At 43.4% G+C, this 21,909-nt stretch overlaps 1 protein-coding gene across 1 annotated transcript in view; it reads right to left on the bottom strand.

Moving 5' to 3' along the window:
- Nucleotides 1–21,396, bottom strand: part of LOC123648488 (PDZ domain-containing protein 2-like) — a 190,788-nt gene extending 169,392 nt beyond the window's left edge. Inside the window, exon 1 of the mRNA XM_045566330.1 lies at nucleotides 21,331–21,396. The gene's annotated coding sequence lies outside the window, so the exon portion shown is untranslated. The remainder of the gene's footprint in view (nucleotides 1–21,330) is intronic.
- Between the last annotated feature and the right edge of the window lie 513 nt (nucleotides 21,397–21,909).

Raw genomic sequence — 21,909 nt, 5'->3', positions numbered from 1 at the left:
AACCCAGTTCTCAGAAGGGTGGAAGGGCAAAGGGAGGAATTTCTCCAGCTGGCAGAACCTCAACAGAGGAGGAGGAGAGAGGAAGGAGTCGGGACTCAGCCCAGCAAGCAGAGAGGAAGAAGGAGTGGCAGGGAAGGAAGGGGCCCAGCGGAGGCACATAAACAACTAGGCGATAGCAAAATCAAGAGAGCCTTTGAGTCCCACCCAGCCTTAGAGCTCATCTGGTGCAGTGACGTGCTTCAAACAAATGTAAATTGCTTAAGATACAAATTGATACATTCTTTCAGTGTGTTATTCGAACTATACAGATAATACTTAATCTCCTTCCTAATTCTACTCTACTTTTCCAAAATAATCAGCTTTCTGTTTTTCATGTAGACCTTCTGGATACAGCATTTACCTCCTGTTATACCCATAGAGAAAAAATTAGGTTATCATTTGACTGAAATGGCCACACATTGTACTTATTTTACACTGTGCTTTTCTTTCCACTTAATATGTTTTAGAGATTGTTTCATCCATTCAAAAAGATACACTCCATTCTTTGAAATTGCCACATGGTAATCTATAATGTGGATTTACCATATTTCATTTATTCACTCTTCTGATAAATGTTTCATTTTCATTTTTTTTCCCATTTCAAACACTTCTGGAGTGAATATGTGCTCAAGTTCAAGTATTTCATTAGAATACAATTCTAGAAGTGCAAATCCTGGGTCAAAGAATATGTGCAATTTTAATTTTTAATGGATACTGACAAAATACCTGTGACAAGTTTTACTCCCTCTGACAGACGAGAAGACCCATTTCCCTAACTCTACCCAAGCATGATTTTATCATTCTTATTTCTTACCTCAGCCTAACCTTAACCCCAGCATTGTCCAAACTGGATGGTGGAAAGCAGTAGGAAAAAGAATCCACTGCTTTGATTTGCATTTCTCTGATTATCTAAGGGGTCAAGCATTTCTTTTTTTCTTTTCTTTTTTTTTTTTTGTCATTTGCATTTTCTCTTCTGTGAGCTGTCATTTCATATACTCTGCCCTTTTTTCTTTTGGGTTATCTGTTTTTTCTCATTAATTTATAGGTTTTTCTACATTCTATTAATCCATCATCTGTCCTGTTTTATCCATTTCTCAGTCTATCACTTTTTAAAACTTTGTTCATGGCACTGTCCCACAAATAAGACAGTTTCTCATGAAACAGTGGCTTCCCAATTGTTCTTTTCAGCAGAATTCTTTCTTAGAAAGACTCTGGCTGAGGCTGAATGGGCCTCGCAGGGTCTCAACAATTCCCTCCATCTGGATTCTGAGGGGACCCCTGGAGCTTCCAGGGGCAGAGTTTGAAACCACAGATTGAGTGCAACTCCCTCATGTGACAAATGAACAAATGCAGGCTAAAAACCTCTAGGAAAAGTGAACCCAAGGCCTCCTAACAGAAATAAGACTGACCGGACCTAAGGTCTCTATTCTGTGCCTCTGATCTCAGCACGGTATTTAAATTATAGAGGGTAGATTAATTCCAATTTGATTTGAAAACAAAACTCAGCAATTTAGCATCTGACTCATGCACTTTTCTCCCAAAGAAAAAGAAAGTCACACACTAACAAAATAAACTGATAATGTCACTCAAAAACTCATTTCAATAAACATTTATCATTGCTGGCCAAGTATTTATTAATACATTAACTTCCTGTCTCTGCCATCTAAAACACAAGCTACATGAGAGTAGGTAATCCTTGTCTTTCTCGTGCGCCCAAGGTCCAGAAGTGGGCCTGTTAAATTATAGGTCTCAATAAATATTTACTGTATGATAACTTCAACCATTACCTCCAAAACCATTCACTGCAGCTAAAAACAAGCAGAAAATGATCCAGTTTGCTTTCTGAAAAAACTGAAACTGCATTTATCAATGTAACCTTCGCTAGAATACCTGTCCATTAGTGAATGGCCCCAAAAGTGGGATGCACGAAGGAATACCAGGGTGCGGATAGTCCACATGGAATAAGCGAGAGCAAGACTGCTGAAAACACATGACCACTCTCCTCCCTTTCCTCCTTTATGGAATTCTCCAGGCTTCCGATTCTTAGGCCTGTGTTTTCCAAGAATCTGGCACTTGAGGGACCCCACTGCAGAATTTCCAGGAGAGCTAGGGCACCCTGAGTCAGCCATGTTTCAGTCTGAGGTCCTTTGCCTCGCCTGCTACAATACGGACTCCCAACAGTGGGAGCCCGAGGAGATGGCTAGTTGTGGGATCTAAGTCTCAGGTTCTTCCTCTGAAAGTGGGTATCATAACAGGCCCTGTACCTCAAAGGTAGAGAGGATTAGTGCCAATATAGGTATTTTGCTTAGCATATGCCACACAAATTGAATCACTAGAGTTTATCAGTTAAGATGGTCTACAGAGCTATTTTATCAGTTAGGATGGGTTTTTGCATGCCCAGAATGAGGGGATGGAGTCAGACCAAGCACTATTAAATACGAAGAAATGGGATGAGACAAGTCAGCATTATTAAAAAGACATTCCTGAGGGAGTAACTAATTTACAAAGCAAGTCGAATCTAATCATAATGGTAAATATTAGATGTAGGTCTTACATACAACTCCTACACTAAAGAGGGAAAGATTTATGGAGAGTTTTCAGTTAAATGCCAACCTATCGATCAGAGATCCCAGTCCTAAACCACAGCCAGAAAGCCACCTTTCTACCTTTGTGTCTGAGGTTATCCGAGCATGTGTTCACCCGACTGGGCTGCCAGGACATTTACAACTTCCATTTGGCCCCATCGCATTGCAAAGAATGTGTTCTGGCCCAGGCCACCGCTCCAGGGAACAATAACCATTTCATACATTGGTATTTAGTTACCAAGCTATGAATGCCCAATAGCCAATCGAAATAGGGCTCCTGCTCTGAAAAAGCAAAAAAAGAGAAAACATTCTCTTCATAGAATTTTGAACATGTTTACTTCCCATCCATTCATGAAGATGGCTATTGAAGCAGTGATAAAATGCATCCCACAGCCAAAGGTTGAGAGTGGACAATCCATGTGCCATGGAATTCTGCTACATCCTAAAAGACTTAAATAATTTAAAAATCTGTGTGTTCCAATTGGCCAAATTTGAAAGATCTTAATGGATGTTAGTATAAAACATAAACAAAAATGCCCATCATTAATCTGGTCTTTTAAACACAGGTATTGCTGGAGAGATTATCAGTAGTCTAGCAGAGCCGGAATCAGATCTAGTGATTGAATCATCGATCAGTCTGGTCAATGAAGCCACCCCCTTCTTTTTTTCCAGTCACATAAAGATATTGAAGATAAAGAGAAAGGCTAAGAAGAAAACATTTTAAAATCTGCCTTGAAAGGGAAAAAAATCTCCAATTCTTACAGATCTTGAAGGTTGCATAGGAAAGAAAAGGGAAAGGGAAGTCTATTGAAATGTAGGCACAAAACACCCACAAGTTGACAAACTGAGTTTGACTCTTGCTGAAATTGGTTTGACTATTCTTAAGAAAACTGGTGTCCTCCAGCTCCTGCTAAGAAGAGAGTCAGGGGAAAGCTATCAGAATAACTAGAATTGCTCTCAATCCCAGCCTTTATTATCTAAAAAAACAGAATGTGTGACAATTTGCTGGGTCATAGTTGAGGAGAAATGTCAATTTCTAATACCCACTTGAGCACTCCAGCACTGACAGGAATTAGAGTATAAATGGGTGGCCATCCCCCAGTGACTGACCGTATCAATGTCCTAGTCTGACTTCTGATCCACATTTATTGCTGGATGCTGCCATGTCTACACAATTATAGTTAGCCGATAAAGGATGGGCATACAATAACAGATATTTAAACGTTGGGTAAAGCCATTTTCTACCAAATTCCAAAATCAACCAAGGCTACTCAACCACCAAAGAATAGGACCTGCATGTTTCTAAGCACTTCTCCCAGCATCCTTCACTTTGTGGCCCCTCTAAACAAGAGGCCCAGAGAAAGCCACATTCTGGGAAAGGATGAGGCCAGTTGTTTGGGACCAAGAAAAAAGCCACCGGGGGAGGCATGGGCCAGAGAGCACCTTCAGTGAACGAAGTGGCCCAGGGCAGTGCTCCAAGGCACGCTCGGCTGTCCCTCACACATCTGCGTTACCACCAACCATGAACAATCTGAACATGTGAGGTTCTAGGGTACTTGTTGAGTTTACAAATCAGTCACAGTATTTTTCTCCGTGTCTCAAAAACTAAAATGCAAACCATTTCAAACCTCTGGACTCTAGTTTATCACTCTATTAAAATACTAGGGCTAGAGCCAATTAGTACAGAGTTGTAAGATATTCTCACTAACAAAAATAGACCTTTCACAGCACGGTTTATAGAGCAAAGTTCTGTGAAGCAACTTTCCTTTTGACCTGCATTAGGGATACGAGGCATGGTGTCACCAGAAGTGATACGATTACAATGAACAAAGCACAGCATTTTAAAACAAATTATGAAAGGAAAAGGTCAACTTTCTGATAAAGCACTAGTAAGTCTAAATTGTTAATAATCCCATGCTACTCCTAAGAGATGTTTCAAAATAGCTGAAATTTTAAAATGCAGTAATGCTACCCTACAGTAATAGTTAACATTTATTGACAGCTGAAATTGGGCCAGGTCCACACAATAACTCATTGAATCCTCACAACCTCCCATGAGTAGATTTTACTATATCTCCATTTTACAGATAGATCCGAGGCACAGATAGTTTTCAAGGTTATGCAGATGTGAAAATGTTGGAGCCTGGGCGGTCTGGCATCAGAACACAGTGATGTGAAAAGCTGCACAGACACTGAAATTTTGTCAGAATTGAATTTGAGGCCATACCTGGTCACCCCCCAGAACTGGAGCACCACTGCTTTCATCTTTATGTCCCCTGGCACAGAGCCCCACTCCAGAGTCAATGCCCTCTGCTATGTTATGCTCAGGGAAATTTGTGTCATTGCAGGATGACAATGTAATTACAGAGTTTATGGTTCAAAATGGTACTGAAGACCTGCGGTCAGTTGTTTACATTTAATTATCAAGACCAACTGCCAAGTAGAATCAATAGGATGCTGCAAGATTGCTGGGAACAAAAATTCAAATTCAAAGATCAATAGGATTCCTTTACACCAGTAGTAATACACATAGAGAAGGTAATAGTAAGAAAAAACATTGGCCGCTGTAGTACCCACAAATATACAGTATGTAGGCACAAGTCTGAAATCAACTTTAGTAAGAAATTATAAAACTCTAGTTTCATAATATCCTTCAAAAAACTCTAGTTTATTGAAGGATATAAAAGATGATTTGGATTAATGAGGCGATAAACCTTATTTACGGACATTTTAAAGATGTCAATATTTCCCAATTAATCAATAACTTCAGTGAAATTCCAATAAGTTGTTCAACAAAAGTTTTTAGGAAGCTTGAAAAATATTTTAATATTTATATGAGGGAGTATAGAACTGAGAATAAGACAATTTTGAAGAATAAATACAAAAAGGATGGATTCACTCTATCAAATATTAAAACATATTTGAAAACTATAGTAATGAAGACAATGTGATATCAATGCAGGAAGAGACAAACTATCAGAAGGGAATAAAGAACCCTAACACTGACCTATATTTATTAGGGATTATATGATACATGTACAACAAGATCATGCTAATCACTGTGCTGGATTTTTAATCCATTTTAAATTTATTTTTAATCCATTTTAAATTTGTTTTTTCTCTTCAGAGTGAGGTAAAGATCTAATTATATATTTTCCACCTAAAAGCCAACCTTCCCATATGAAATATTATTGGAAGAAAAACAGAGAGGTGGTAGAGCATTTTCTTAAAACAGAAAAGGCAGTTAAAATAAATGATTCCATTAACGTGGCCAGATCTCAAAAAGAAAAACCACAGAACATCGAGCAAGATGCAATATGATACCATTTCTGTTAATTAAAATACACATAAAAATGCATATGTTTATCTATAAATAACACAGAGTATTTAACATCGAAAACAGAGAGGAAGGGTCACCACTGAACTGGGACAAGATGGAACTGGGGTTCCCAGGGTTAAAGGGGACTTTTGCTATAACTATCATCCTTTGTTTAAACAAACAAAGCCTAAAACTGAATATGGCAAAATACTAATAGCTATTAAATCTGAGTGGCAGGAATATGGATGTTTGCTAGATTATTTTTAGCATTTTCTATAACTTTTAAGTTTTTAAAAGAATTCTCAAAACACAAATGTTAAATATAGTTTCTTCATCAACTTTTCTATCAACTCAGGGGCTTTTCTTAACTATTTATCATCTTATTACTTTAAAATATAGGTTATAAACAGTGCAGTTATTGATCCCAACTGTGATGATTAATTTTGTGCGTTACTGTGGCCAGGCTATGGTGCCCAGCTCTTTGGTCACACACCAGCCTAGATGTTGCTGTGAAGGTATTTTTTAGTCATGGTTAACATTTAAATCAGTAGACTCAGTAAGGCAGATTATCCTCCATATGTGAGCAGGCCTTAGCCAACCAGTTGAAGGCCTTTAGGAGAAAAACATTGAGGTTTCTTGAAGGAGATGTTTTCAAGACTACAACATAGAAACCCTGCCTGAGTTTCCAGCCTGCCTGGTCTGCCCTGTGGGATTAGGACTCAAGACTGCAACGGCAGCTCTCAGAATCTCCAGCCTTCCAGACTGCCCTATAGATTCCGGACTTGCCACAATTATGTGAGCCACTGTCTTAAATCTCTCTCTCTCTCTCTCTGTATACACACACACACACACACACACACACACACACACACACAATCTTGCATCACTTCAACAACAGGGATATGTTCTGAATAAAGCATCGTTAGGCGATTTCCTCATTGTGTGAACATAGAGTGTACTTACACAAACCTAGATGGTGTATTTTTGTGTATTTTTTCATATGGAAAACCAAATGCGCTGGCACCATTACTGAATATCAATCATCTCCCCTACCTGATCTGCAATACCAATATCAAGTGCCATTATCAGGTTTTTATATTTGCTCTTTTAATAATATTATGGGACCACTGTTATATATGTGGTCCATCACTGACTGAAACATTGTTATCTGGTACATGACTGTAATACACACATATAATATACGTACATAAATATATGTATGTGTGTGGATATCCCCTCAGTCTGTTTCTCTGGAGAACCCTAATACACCAGTGTTACAAGCTGTAGCCATCATTTCTCACCAACTAAAATGGCCCACAATTTTTGTAACATTGAAAAGGGTAGGCCGGGTGCGGTGGCTCACGCCTGTAATCCTAGCACTCTGGGAGGCCGAGGCGGGGGGATCGCTCAAGGTCAGGAGTTCGAGACCAGCCTGAGCAAGAGTGTGACCCCATCTCTACTAAAAATAGAAATAAATTGTCTGGCCAACTAAAAATATATATTAAAAAAATTAGCCGGGCATGGTGGTGCATGCCTGTAGTCCCAGCTACTCGGGAGGCTGAGGCAGTAGGATCGCTTAAGCCCAGGAGTTTGAGGTTGCTGTGAGCTAGGCTGATGCCATGGCACTCACTCTAGCCCGGGCAACAAAGCAAGACTCTGTCTCAAAAAAAAAAAAAAAAAAAAAAAGGGTAGCAAAGTGACTTGGGGGAGGGACGGTACAATGACAGGCCAGTTAATGCTGATATATTGGGATTAAACATATTTTGTGTTTATTTTCCAAGAAAATACATCTCATGACAAGATAAACTTCTTTAGTAAGGTGGCTTCTTGCTGGATGTGTATTTTGCTCTAGAGGAAATCTGCCTGTCCACCTGTGACTACTGGTGGGCAAGATGCTTTGTGGGGAAGACACAAGTCCCCACGCCCATGTGGAGGATGAAGAATCTTGTCCTTTCTGTACCCACGACTTTTCCTCAGGGAAATTCGCCATGTTTGCTTCACCAAACCCACACGTCGACAGGCTCCTGAGATCCATCACTCTCTGTAGACTACTCTCCTACAGATGGGCCCTCCACCTGGCTCACACGTTACCAACAGGGTCAGATGGGCTGGCTATGTAGGACAGAAAACACTCGTGTGAATCTGCTCAACACGTGTCCAAATACCACACATGCTTCCATGGAAAGTGACTCCCAAAAATAAGCTGGTACCCCTTTTCCCAGTATAGATCCCTTATTGATTTTAGAGAAAATATATTTGAGTCATTTTAATATTCTGCATTTCTGTTCATTTTGTTTTGGTTTGACTCTTGCAAACCAAGAAAGCTCAAGAAAGAAACAATAGAGTCATATATAAAAATACTTCTTGACATCAGTTTGCATTTCCTATATAATTAGAGGTGCATTAAAGACATCTCTACTCGATCATAAGGTGACCCCAAATATAAGTGATCCTCCACCATCCCAATCAGATGACAGCTGACAAAGCTTTGGGGACTATTTGATTAGATAAATGTAAATAATGCAAATGAAAGAATCTGTATCATTAGATGTAAATGCCCCATCTAAAATATTAAAATTATAGCTGGGTGTGGTGACTCACTCCTATAATCCTAACACTTTGGGAGGCCAAGCAGGAAGATTGCTTGAGGCCAGGAGTTTGAGACCAGCCTGAGTAATGTAGCAAGACCCCATTTCTACAAAAAATAGAAAAATTAGCTGAGCATGGTGGCATGCACCTGTAGTCCCAGCTACTTAGGAGGCTGAGGCAGGAGGATCGCTTGAGCCCAGGAGTTTGAAGTTGCAGTGAGCTATGATGAAGCCACTGCACTCTACCCCAAGCAACAAAGCAAGAGCCTGGCTTGAAAAAATAAAATTAAAATGTGCTACATTTAATATATTTATCTTAAGATATTAATATAGCAATACACATACACATGTATATGTTATTAATATATATGAATATTATGTAAACATTAAATAAATTAATGCTAATTTAGAAATATTTCTGGTTTCTTCCCACTTCTGGCTCTCATACTTTGGGAAGGCATTTATTCAAAGTCTCCAGTGGCACTGGCATTGTTATACCAGGTCCTGTGATTACAGCTACATTTTGAGTTTTCTGGGACGTATTCTCTTTACTTCGATCTAAGTTATTTGAATAAGGTTCTTAACTTATTCCATTTTTAAATGATCTTTAAAAGCCTTGTTTACAAAGAAACCCAACACTTGTTACTGTGAAGTCAGATGCCCTGGAATATTACTAGATTTTTAACCACTCCCCCTCTTTTTTTAAAAATATGATTTCCTTAGTTGACCTCAACAAGCATCCAAAACCAGCATTGACTAAGGTCATTCCAGGCTAATGTGTGTTCCCTAAATACTGCTTTAATGTTCAAAATAAAATAATTGCAAGATCGTCCCACAGCATGAGAGAATTAGTACAGACTTAAATATAAGGCAACTCTCTCATTTCTGAGAACTTTTTGAGGGGAGAGAACCCCCACCTTACATTTTAGGCATACATGGTAAATCATGCGACTTATTTCCCACCTTTCTTCCCATCTGCCTTTTCCCCTCAGCAGGCACAGCCAGGACAACACGGTACCAAATCATAAGGAGACATCCTCAAGGCAGACTGGGGGACTCCAGAGGAACCCACAATGCTGGGTCCGGAACAGAGAAGCAGGTGTCTCCCACAGGACGGACAGGTACTGCCACATGAGCAAGGCCCAGAGGGCCACTGGCCATCTTGTCTTTTTCTTCTTCTTTTAAAAATAATTTGTGCAGTCGTGGCATCATGCCTGTAAAGGTGGCAGGAGTTATCTGTCGGGGAGGCTCCTGGGCATCTGGGGGGATTCATGCCTCACAGCTTTCTGAAGGGGCCACACCCCCATCTCTGCCCTCAGCTACCCACCCCCCCAGCTGACGGCATCAGGAATGAGCATCTGAGCTCAGCCCTTGAGCTGCTGGACGGCACTGCCAACAGCAAAGCGAGCTAGAGAGCGCTGTCGGTAAGAGATAGGGAGAATCTCCTGCAACATCCTGAAGGAGGGCCTAAATACATTGGGAGCCTCACTGGAGCCCCTGCCTGTTAGCTATTTCCGTGACTGAGTGGAAATGAACAATGGACAATACTTCAAACTACAAGTTATGAGGCGGAGGAGGCAGCAGAAAAGAGAGACTGAGGATGATAATGAATATTCCTCAACAGGGCCCGTGAGCCGTGCAGGAGGGGAAGCCTAAGCCCTAAGGATGCAGAGCGCTGCTGGAATTTAGCCGCAGGCAGGAAAGTTCCTCCAGGACAACTGACCAAACCAGACTGTCACCAGTAGACATGCACGGACTACGTCCTCTAGGAACACACAAACCAGGCACATTGGAAAGCAGGATAGTTTTAACACGAAAGACGAGAATTTGCCTCTTTCTCTTTGGGTTTTTCTGCATTAACAAAACTGACCTTTAACCCAAGCCTCATGTTATGAATGAGTAAACTGATTCAAGGACACTAACAGTTGGCTCCAAAGTGACATGATACATCAGAAAAAGCAGCAGCAGCAAAGCCAGCTCCAGGGACCGAGGAGCTAGGTTTAATTAAGGGCATATGTGCCCAGCTCAGTGATGAACGCATGAGGTGCAACAGCTCACTTAATCCTCACTGCGAACCTGCCAGGGAGCAGCAAACCTCATCACCACTTACAGCTGAGAAAACCAACACAGAGACGCTAACTTTCCCCAAAGTCGTGCAGTACAGCTGGGTTTGGAACATCACTCCCTCACGACACAGTTTATTCATGGGCTCAGATAGAGCCGAGTGCGTGACACGCCACCTTGTATTACCTGTGTACATCTAGGTGTGTCCCGGCCCTCCTGAGCCTCGGGTCCAGATCTGCAAAATGAGAATAACACTTGCTATTCGGTGTGAGATCCCTTAGTTAAAGCCCCCAGCACAAAGCCTGACGAACAGCAGGCACTCAGTAAAGGTTATCAAACCCCTCTCTTCCCTTTCGCTCATCTTCCTGAACCTAAGACTCAGAGGTGCAGAGCAAGGCGTTATCAGGCCCTGGCTGATGTGTAGATGTGGAAACCGGCCGGCAGGCGGAACACTCAGTAACTGGCACTCGCCTTACCACGCGCATACCTCGGCTTGCTCTCCATAGTATCCGATTCACTTTGTTGCTGTTCATTAAGGAAAGGCTTTTTCTGGTCCATCTTAAACCAACTTGAAGCTGTGAATGTAGCGATGCCAAAGGTTTTCGATTTTACAGGGAACACCTGATACTCTGGGCCTTGTACTAAATACACCCATGAGGGGCCATCATTATAGGAACAGCATGGATCCCATGTGGCAGCGGAGGCCCCAGAGAGAGGCTCTGCCAGCAGCCCTGGCCTGGCTTGAAGGAGCCCACATCACCTGCAGAGGAGGGCCGAGACTCTGGCTCCAATAACCACAGAACTTATAACTCACTCGCCCAGCCCAACCCCAGCACCTCATATACCCACATAAAACGTCACTCCAAGGTTTAAAGGTGGTGAAAAGAGATGTTCGAGAGCGGTGGTGGGCTGGTCTATATTCCGCCAGCTGTCTACATAGGGCCACTGAAGTCTGGGTTGGAATCTGCTGTCTGCGTCCCATTACGCCCTTTTATGAGCTCAGAGCATGACTATCTGGTTTGCATTTGCAGCACAAAGGGAAGCAATAAGGAACAACGGAGAGGCTTTTTAAAGGATACCTGGTGGAGGTTAGTTGCACCAGAAAGAACCTAGGAAATGACCAGGTGGTGGGACTAGAGGAAGATGAAGAAAGAACTCTAGGCAGAGAGTCAAGACACCAAAGTTTGGTATCATTCGTAGCACCTACTAACTGTGCTCCAGACAAAGCCCGGAAAGTCTCACAGCCCAAACTTCATCTTAAAAAGAAGAAACTGGATTAGACACGCTCCGAGATCCCTTCTAGCTAGAAAATTCTATTATTTCAGTCCTTTAAGAAACCCCTGACTCTGAAAAAACATGAAGGCTAATTGCTAGCACAGTGTGTTGCCTATAACTGGCACTTGGTAATTGCTTACTGCATAAATGAATGAACCAACACTGATAAAAACACAAAAGAAAGTTACGAAGATTCATTAACAGTCACAGATCTGATACCCCAGTACATACTGCATATGAACATGCACTCCTTTACATATATTACTTTACTTCAAGAGTTGCCAATTGTTGTGACCGCTGTATGTAAAGCAGTGTACTAGACATCGTAGAGAGTAAAGAATAATCCTCCTCCTCCCCTCTAGTAATCTATTGGAAAGGACGGAATAGACACAAGAATAAGATGACAACTCTCAGACAAAATTCAAATTCAGAGGTAGTAAAGTGAATGAAACTGGCATTTTAAAGCCAGATGTGACAATTACGATTATCTATGAGAAAGAGATGGACATAGACTATCAGCGAGGGGCCAGCAGGAAACAGAAGGCACACTTGGACAGGCTTCACTGAAGAGTGTTTTATGCAGGGACTGTTTACAGAGGTGCAGGGCAGGCAGGCGGCAGGCAGGGTGCAGCACCCCGGGGCAAGCAACAGTGGGAAACTATCACTAGGCTCTAGGTCTGAAGGACACAGGGAGGAGGCAGCATTATTGGACTACCTGGGAGCTCATGAAAGTGAGATGCCCCTCAAGAACTTAGAAGTCAGCCATTGTCAGAACCCGGGTGGGGTGCAGAGAGAAGGTAAAACACCCCAACACTCTCTCCTCCCTGTGATCCCCTGGCAGTGCCTCCCACTGGCTGAACCCAGCCAGAGACGGAAGGCAAGGGAGTCCAGATGCTGCAGTTCATAGACATGATCCTCTTAGCACAGAGGAAGGCAGAGAATGCAGTGGGGGCAGGGGATGGAATGAGAACACACACGCATATAAAGTTGACATGTATCTGGGACAAATGTGAATTTTGACACTTCAAAAAACAGTATATGTTTTACAAAAGGGCTTCACATTAAGTGATGTTTTCATTTAGCCTAAATGAAAATATCAAGGTCATCTAGCATATCTCAGAATTTATGAAAACAAACTTCGTGTGTAAATAACTTCTACGGAATGCTTACATTGTGTAAGGCACAGTATATTTGTTTACAAAGGAGCTAACAAGTGAAACTATTAAGACAACCCACTAACCAGACAAAATTGTCTCCCAACAGTTTTCCTCAATTCTCTATCCCCACAAGCTCCACAATTTCCAAAGATAAAACTTCAAAGTGTGCACCCTAATATATTTTCTACTTATATTTTCTATCAGTTGGCAATTAAAACAAGAACCTTAGAGGTCAGCCAAAAGTCTTAAATAACGAATGAAAGAGTCAGACACATTATCTCTAGATTCAAAAGTGTAGTAGTACATGTTATGAGAAACCACCTGGAAAATGGCACTTGGCAGGTGACATTTCAGGGATCCACATTTCAAATGGTGAGTCCCTGACAATTAATGCTAACGAGGACCTTTTGAAAAAGTTTCAAAGATATTAGTGCCTCCAAAATGCCACCTACTTTTGTGCCAAGTTCTACTGATAGCAATGGGACTCAGGGGCCGGGGTGAAGATTAGGAACGCCTCTAAAGTTTGGGGGGTTGTGGGGGTGGAGAATTACATATGAGGGGGAAGGAGAATGAAGAGCACAGTTAAACAAGTCTCGTGGTCACCTCCCAGTTAGTGACATGTCTGAGATTTCTCAGGACAGATTTCTCAGACTCAGATATTTCAGCCCACACTACTTAAATGTCCAGTCCTGGAGAAATAGTTGCACCAATTATGGTCCTATGACAACATGGGAAAGTATGCCGCCATTAAAATTAATGAGTCTGTAATAACTTGAAAATCCTTGTGTTTATTCATTCACAATAATGCCTGAATCCCTATTGTACACCACAGATGGTGTAAAGGTGTTCAGGATATAATGATGAATTATATAGTATAAAGCATACATGCTGTATAGTATAGAATGGGCTTTGGAACCAGACTGCTGACATTGAAATCACTGCTTCACCATTGAAAAGCCAGATAACCCTGAGCAATTTCCCTGTATACTATGTGCCTCAGTGATCTCTTTTGTAAAATAGAGATAATATTATTGTTTTCCTTAAAGGATCTTTGTGTGGATGAGATGAGCTCATACATATGAAGTTCATAACGGTGTCTGGAAGATAATAACTGCTCAATAAATCTTAGCTGTATTACAATACGAAGTGCCTGTCCTTAAAGTCTTAGTAAGAGACACAGATATAAAGAGGAAAATGATGGTATAATGCCAAGTGCAAGTAAGGGCTTCCCTTCAGGCTAACATTACATCAGGAATGGAACAGATCAAGAGAGCCTTCCATTCATAAAAATAGAGACAGTGCATGATTGCCACTTGAGTCAGACTGGAAAACACAGGAACAAACAGTCTACTTTCTCCCCCATCCTGGTTTTCCTGACACCACGGAGCACTTCCGGAGTTTATTTCATCTTCAAAACTTCCCAAAGTCTGGGGCGCACAAAGACAAGGGATGGAAGAGAGAGGAAACAATACCAAGTGTGCAGGCAGACTTGTCGGCCTCCACAAGCACAGGAAGGAGTGAAAACTGGTGCTTGGCTTTTCACAGGCCGGAGCATGGGGTTTCTTCAGTGCCGTGAGATTTAGAAACAGTCCTCACACTGGTGACAGCCCAGGATGTTATTATATCTCACTGGGATCAGCTAGAATCTCCAAAGCAAGGAACCCTCCGCTTCCCCCCAAATGTCTCAACAGTTATTCCTTCCTTTGAAGTTGGAAGAGAGAATAAAATTACTTTCATCTGCCTAGAAAATAGTCAAGTAGAGAGGAATTCTACTTGGAATCAAAATGAGAATCAAATGAAGAACTAAGCAGCTTAAATCTGAGTGAGCCCACGGTCTGCCTAAACTCTCTTTGGAGATTAGGTAAAAGGTAAATAAATCTCCACCTGTATCAGTTTGGCAGCAAATAATATCAAACTCTTACTCCAAATGGCTTAAACAGGGAGGAAATTAATATCTCCCATGCCAGGAAGTGCAGAGGAAGGGCGAGGCTCCGAGCTGTGCTTCTCTGGGACTCCTTGGGACCTGCTCTCTCCTGCGTGTTGGCTTCATCCTAAGGCTGGAGGCAAGATGCTACAGCAGTTTAGACAGCAACATACAGAGGAAGCAAAGGAGCCACCTATTTTGTGTCTTTTTCTTAGTAATGAGCAAACCTTCCCTAGGAACTCCGCAACAGATTTTCCTTCACACCTCATTACTCAGACTTGGATCTCATGCTCTTTCCTACTCTGGTGTCTCGGGTGTGGAATGAAGCCGGCTAATCACTGCCGAGAACAATGCTTCCAAGTCCACGTGACCTCTCCCCCCACCAGTGGGCTGCTGGGGAGGGCTGAATACGTTAATATTTTGAAGAAGTTAACATGCTGTAAGGTTATACTCACAGGCAGACCCTGATAAGCCGCAGCATCAAACACATTCACAAGTGCCTCTGCTGGATACTCCAAGCCTCAGCAGCAGCACAATGGCTGATCTGATGGAGAAGACTCAAACATGCCGACAGGAATGCCAATAACCGCTTTATTCAGGGCCTGGGCCATTTTCAATGATTACCGCTGAGATGAAAGTACAACGTGGCTCATTCGCATTTCTACCCCTGCAGTAGTGGGGTATAAATGCAGAAGCAACACCCGAGGGGAGGGTTCCAGGGTAAAGCTGGGGGCATCAGGCAGGGAGACTCACTTGCCAGTAAACACGAAGGACTGAAATGAGAGCAAAGGAATTGTAAAGAGCGTGGGGGAAGGGAGACATAGTAAGCTCTCAAAGATAGAGAACAGGAGAAACAATGACGGCAACACAATTTTGGAAGCTGGAATGCAGACCAACTAGTGGTAACTGACTTAGCAGATGAGAAAGAGCTGACACCTAGCACAGCAGCGCAGAAAGCCTGGAAGCAGTCTGGGATTCACGCCCCAGGGCACCTCTGGAATTGGAGGCGCCATGCAGTGAGGGGGCAGGAGGACCCCCAGCTCACCTCTCTTAGTCCTGGATACAAAGTGAGGGCCAGTGTCCTACAACTATTTTGCTCTGCTGAGTCACGGCAGCTAAGGCCTCAGAGACACCAGGTGTAGTTGAGGGAGGAGGTCCCACTTTAAAAACAGAGGAGTAAGAAGTCACCATACCACATGATTAGACTTCTGGTCCTCTTCTCATCTGGCTCCCAGAATGCTGCAGCCAATGAATTCCCCTCAGCTTAGGGGATTTCTCATCACCTGATCAGTTTCTCCAGAGAACAGAGACTTTCCACTCCCACAGGTGGGAGTCTCCGATGAAGCCATCGGTGAGCTAACCCTACAGCAGAGGACCTCCAGCCTAGCTCATTTGAATTACCTGGGGAGCTTCTAGTACTTGCTACTGCCTGGGCCCAGTAAGACTGTATGTCATTTAGTTACTCAGCAAGTATGCATGGAAAGTTTACTGTGTGCCAGGCATTGTTCTGGATTCCAAGACACTGTCCTAGGTCTCCTTGGTAAGGAGGAGCTATTCCTGGGTATAAGCTCCATCCATACAGACTGTCCAATTAGCTTTTCGATAATTAGTTGAGGCTCATCAGACATTTGAGGAAAGCCTTTAACATGAAAAAGATTAAAAACAAAAAACTAAGAGGAAATCAGAGGAAACAGAGCAGAGAGTAGAGAAACACTTCAAAGAAGCTGTAATGGAGATCCAGAGAGTCGAGAAGTTTTTCACCCATGAAACAGTAACAGGAGGTTATAAAAAAAATTTTCAGAAATTTTTAAGGAGTTCTTGGGAATTTCTGACATTTTATATTATGCATATGTAGGGTTTGATGCAGACATAAAAATTGGAAGATAAAATGAGGAAATTTCCTAGGAAGTAGAATTTTTTAAAAGGAGACAGTGAAAGAAAATGAGAGATTCAATCCATGAGGGTCTCTTTCCAACACATGCTCCAGAAGACAGGAAGGAAATTATTTTTTAAAAACTCTAGAAAACTGTTCAGAATGGAAGGATAGAGTTTCCAGATTGAGAAAGTCCATTGGGAGCCTAGTAAAATGGAGGAAAAAGATTCACACCAAAGTATATGACAATGAAACTGCATTATAAGAGAAAGGATATTATGAGGTCATATGAAATGTTTGATTTCAAATCAAAAGTGTAGCTTATTATATCTCAAACAAGCAGCAATACAATTATGCAAAATATGCACCTAAACTATTGACACTGTTTTGCAATCTTCACGGTAGCTCATTTATGCCAAGAGTGAAGAAGCCTGGAGGGTCCCTGGCAATGAAATCTCAAAAGGCGTTTTCCACAGCTTGTTGAGAATTGAATATTTTCCCTTTCAAGAAGTGGTCCAAAGACTGGAAGAACTGGTAGTCAATTGGTACAAGATCTGGTGAATACAGTGGATGACACAGAGTTTCCAAGTCCAGCCTTCGTAGTTTGAGCAGCATTGTTTGTGCAACATGTGGTCGGGTGTTGTCTTGCAAGAGGATTGGCCTGTCTCTATTGACGAATCTCAGCTGCTTAATCACAAGAATCATTTCATCCAGCTGGTTGCAATAGACATCAGCTGTAATGGATTAGCCAGGTTTCATGAAGCTGTAGTGGATATACCAGTGCTGGACCACCAAACAGACACTTAGCTTTTTTTTTTTTTGATGAATGTTCTGTTTTGGACTGTGTTTTGGCACTTCATCTTTATCCAACCATCGCGCTGAACGCTTGAGATTGTCAGAAAGAATCCATGTTTCATCACACATAACAATACAGTGTAGAAATGGTTCTCCTTTATGTCGTGACAGCAAAGAAAGGCAAGCTTCAGGACGATTTCCCTTCTGACGCTCGTTTAATTCATGCAGTACCCATCTATCCAGCTTCTTTACCTTGCCCATTTGTTTCAAATGGCGCAATATTGTTGGAATAGTAACGTCAAACCTTGCTGCTAATTCACACATAGGTTGAGAAATTCGCTTCCACTGCAGCTTTCAGCTCATCATTATACACCTTGGTTTCAAGTCACCACGTAGCTCATTTTCAAGATGAAAATCACCAGAATGGAACTTCTCAAACCATCGACATACGGTGTGTTCATTAGCCACACCCTTCCCAAACACTTCGTGGATATTTCAAGCTGTCTGCACTGCATTGGTTCCACGACAGACAGAACTCATTCGAAAATAACACAAATTTTTGACTGATCCATGGCTTCACAAAAATTGCCTTAAAAAAATTGAAAGATAATCACAAACCACAACACGTATTTGAAAGACTGAGGATGTAGCTTCACAATAAAACATAAAACAAGAAGTGTCATGTCAAACTTAGTACTTAACACATTAACTGCCATGTGAGTTGTATTTAACTCATGCTAGTTTTGAGCCCTAGGCCTCGTGAAGCATAGGTAACTCATGTGTCTCTTCACTTTGGGAGCCACGTGAACTATTTTTCAAGTTGCATGTAACTCACACACAGAAAACAAGAAACAAATTTTTCATTAAATAATTTTTTTTGAAATTTTTATTCTATTTTTGTAATAAAACACTGTGGCTCCATGGGAAAAAAATTTTTTTCTAGTGTGGCAGTCAATGTGTTAAGGAAATTGGACATTTCATACTTAATAACCTAATACAGAGAGGAAATCCTAACAACTTGCAGATGGGGGGAATAGATTGAAAGCATCAGGAATTAGAATGACATCAGACATCTCAATAGCAATACTGAAACCTGGAAAAGCAATGCTTTCCAAATTCTAAGGGAAAGGGATTTTCAACCTTGAGCTCTTACTCTATCCAAACTATCAGTCAACCTGGGAAGATCTCAAAAAACTTGCCTCCGGGTGCGGTGGCTCACACCTGTAATCCCAGCACTCTGGGAGGCCAAGGAGGGAGGATCACTCGAGATCAATAGTTCGAGACCAGCCTGAGCAAGAGGGAGACCCTGTCTCTACTAAAAATAGAAAGAAAATTATCTGGACAACTAAAAATATATATAGAAAAAATTAGCCAGGCATGGTGGCACATGCCTGTGGTCCCAGCTACTTGGGAGGCTGAGGCTTGAGCCCAGGAATTTGAGGTTGCTGTGAGCTAGGCTGACACCACAGCACTCTAGCCTGGGCAACAGAGTGAGACTCTGTCTCAAAAAACAAACTTGCCTCCCATGTATGTTTTCTCAGGAACTGCTGGAAGATGAATTTAAGAGAATTCATAAAGAGAACATAAAGAAAAAGGAAGACACGGGGTTTAGAAAACAGGGGATGCCACATGAGAAAGTGGCAAAATGAATCCCCACTGTGTTGATGACAGGAGACTCACGATGATGGCTGTGTGGTTGGCTTCAGGAGCCGCGGACCCAGACTGCAGCAGGAGGACAGACGGCTCATGAAAGAGAGGAAGACAGTAGGCAGGTGCCCTTGCTAATTAGAAACAAGTACAAAGAGGTGAGAGTGGTTGTCTCTTGGGTACAGGAATGGAAGTTGGTGAGGAGTGTGGTGGATGAGTACTGTTCCTAGTTATAAGCCTTGTATAAATATTTGACTTTTAAAACTATGTATGCTTTTGACAAGGAGAAGTTCAGGCTATGAATCAGATTCCAGAATGAGAACCCAAGCAAGAATCGGGAAGATTCTTGAGTAGTGTCCTGGAGAACCCACTCTCGAGAAGGCAGAGCACAGGCACTTGGCCAACCCTCTGGCAAACAGAAGACTTGAAGAAGGCAGAGCTGAGCAGATGAGAAGAGACCTCAGTGTCCCAGGAAACAGGATGGAATGGGGTCACTATTCCCCTTCAGTGAAATAATTCCCAAGTGTGACTTGCTTGGAGCTTACAGAGATTAGCAGGAACGAAAGCTCAAAGGAAGCGCTAATATGTACCAGGTGTGCTGGTGGGCACTTTAAGGAAATGAACAGGCAAACAGAAAAGCAGTTTTTGGTGGCTTCGTCACTCTTGTGCTGTCTTCCTTTCCCCCTGGATTGGGGGGAGGCTGAATGTGTCTCCTCAGCAGTTATATCCAGCAGTGCAGGTTTACAGAGGCAAAGAGCCCGGGGAGCAACCCTCAAGTTCACATCCATTTCCCGTCACTTTCCCTCGCACATCCTATTCTGTTTCTTCTGTTTGTGGCCCACTCTGAGAACTCTTCTTTTTCCCCTTAGGACCTAACACAGGCCTCCTTCCCCAAAGCCCACCCTGACTGTGAGTCCCGAGGCTGCCCTAAGGGGCACTGGATCTGCCTGCAGATCCTGGAGGATTAACTGTGGGTGGGTCCTGCACCCTCTCGACTCCAGTAACATCTCGGCAGAAGAGCCACAAAGCACCTGCAGGTTAGTATTTAATGGCCAGATTAGCATTTGGGGGTGAAAAGATACCCTTGCATCTTACATCTCAATTCCTCTGCAATGTGAATTCAGAGTTGCAAAACAATGTAAGAGTGCAGAGTGTGAAAGTACTATATTTTATGTGTATTTACAGATACTTCTATATTATTTACAGAGTTTATGATATCAAACGCAGCCTGACCTATTTTTATTAAACACATTTACTGTTTACATTCGCAGGACCTTTTCTCCCAGAAATGGTTCCCAGGATGACAGCTGTAGTTACCTCCTTCTCTCCCTCCATCTCATGAGACAAAACTGACTTCATTTCACTCCTAGTATTTATAAACTACCTACTAGAGAGGAGCTACAGGACAGAAAATGCCATTCTCTTTCCAAACATCTTTCATCTTTAAAAGTCTTTGATTTGTGGACACTATAACCAAAACATTTTGTGTATCGGTGGTGCAGCTGTTGTCCAAGCAGGCTGTTTAGTAGTTTGGGGGCAAAGATCTGTCCCCAGAAGAGACCACCACCTCATGTGGGATCGTAAACACAGTTCCCGCAGCATTGCTCTGCCCCAGATTCATTCCCCTGCCAGCCAAAGGGAGAGGCGAGGGATTAGGACAGGGTGACAGATGCCTGGGCTGTGACGCCCCTCCCGCCGTGTCTTGGGCTTCACCGGGATCTCGCACCCAGACGTGGCTCTGCAGCCCCCTCCGCCGTCCCCGTGCGCCCCCTGCCCGCCCGTCACTCACACGCAGGGCGCCTCCTTCCGTCCAGTCACTGACAAACCAGTTCCAAGTCGCTTTACTCCTCCCAAGTAACAAACCATGTCCAAACACGTACATCCCCCATGTCAAAAACAAAACGGCCAAGGGACCTGCGAGGTGAGCGCCGCGCTCCGCCGGGAGGCGGCTCCGTTTCTCCGGGCTGTGCCCACATCCCCACGCGTGTGGCCGCAGCCCCGCTCCGCGCCCCCCCTGGGATCACACCGGGGAGCCGGCCCTTCGGGCGCCAGGCCGAGTCCTACCTCCAGTTTTGAAGTCACCTTCCGAGGGCTCCTCTCGCTGGCTGTCCCGGGGGGAGCAGCCGGCCCGGGTAATCCGCTCGGCCGCGTTTAAGCCGCACGGGCGAGCCGGGGCCTGACCACCTGCCGGCCGGGACCGGACTCGGGTCGCCTGCCGCGGCGTCCCGGGCGCGGCTCCGGAGCGCGACTCCCGCAGGACTTCCCGGAGGCTCCGCGCCGCCGGCTCAGGTCTGGGGAGGACCCCCGGCCTCCCAGCCCGCCGGAGGAGGTTCTGAAAAGCCTGCGATGAATCCCAGCTCGGCTCGTCACTCCCCTGCTCACTTGTCAAAACTCCGCGGCATTCCAGAATCCCTTCCCCGGTCACTCCCCTCGCCTGGAAAAGGAAACCGCCCAGGGGAGGATTTCAGGGGGTTGGGGGTTCGCGTTCAGGCACCTTTGTTTACAGGGAGGGCCCCGGAGCCCCCTGCGGTAAACCGGGAGCAGGCTCGAGGAGAAAACGCCCTGCCAAGCCCCATCCCCTCGCGGGCTTGAAAGTTCCCCCTCCGCGAGAAGCCCCACCCCCAGCATCAATTCACTTCATAG

This window comes from Lemur catta, chromosome 12 (genome assembly GCF_020740605.2).
Source record: "Lemur catta isolate mLemCat1 chromosome 12, mLemCat1.pri, whole genome shotgun sequence".
NCBI classification, from domain to species: domain Eukaryota; kingdom Metazoa; phylum Chordata; class Mammalia; order Primates; family Lemuridae; genus Lemur; species Lemur catta.
Note: the sequence above shows the minus strand (reverse complement) of the source record. Positions and strands in the feature narration are given on the sequence as shown.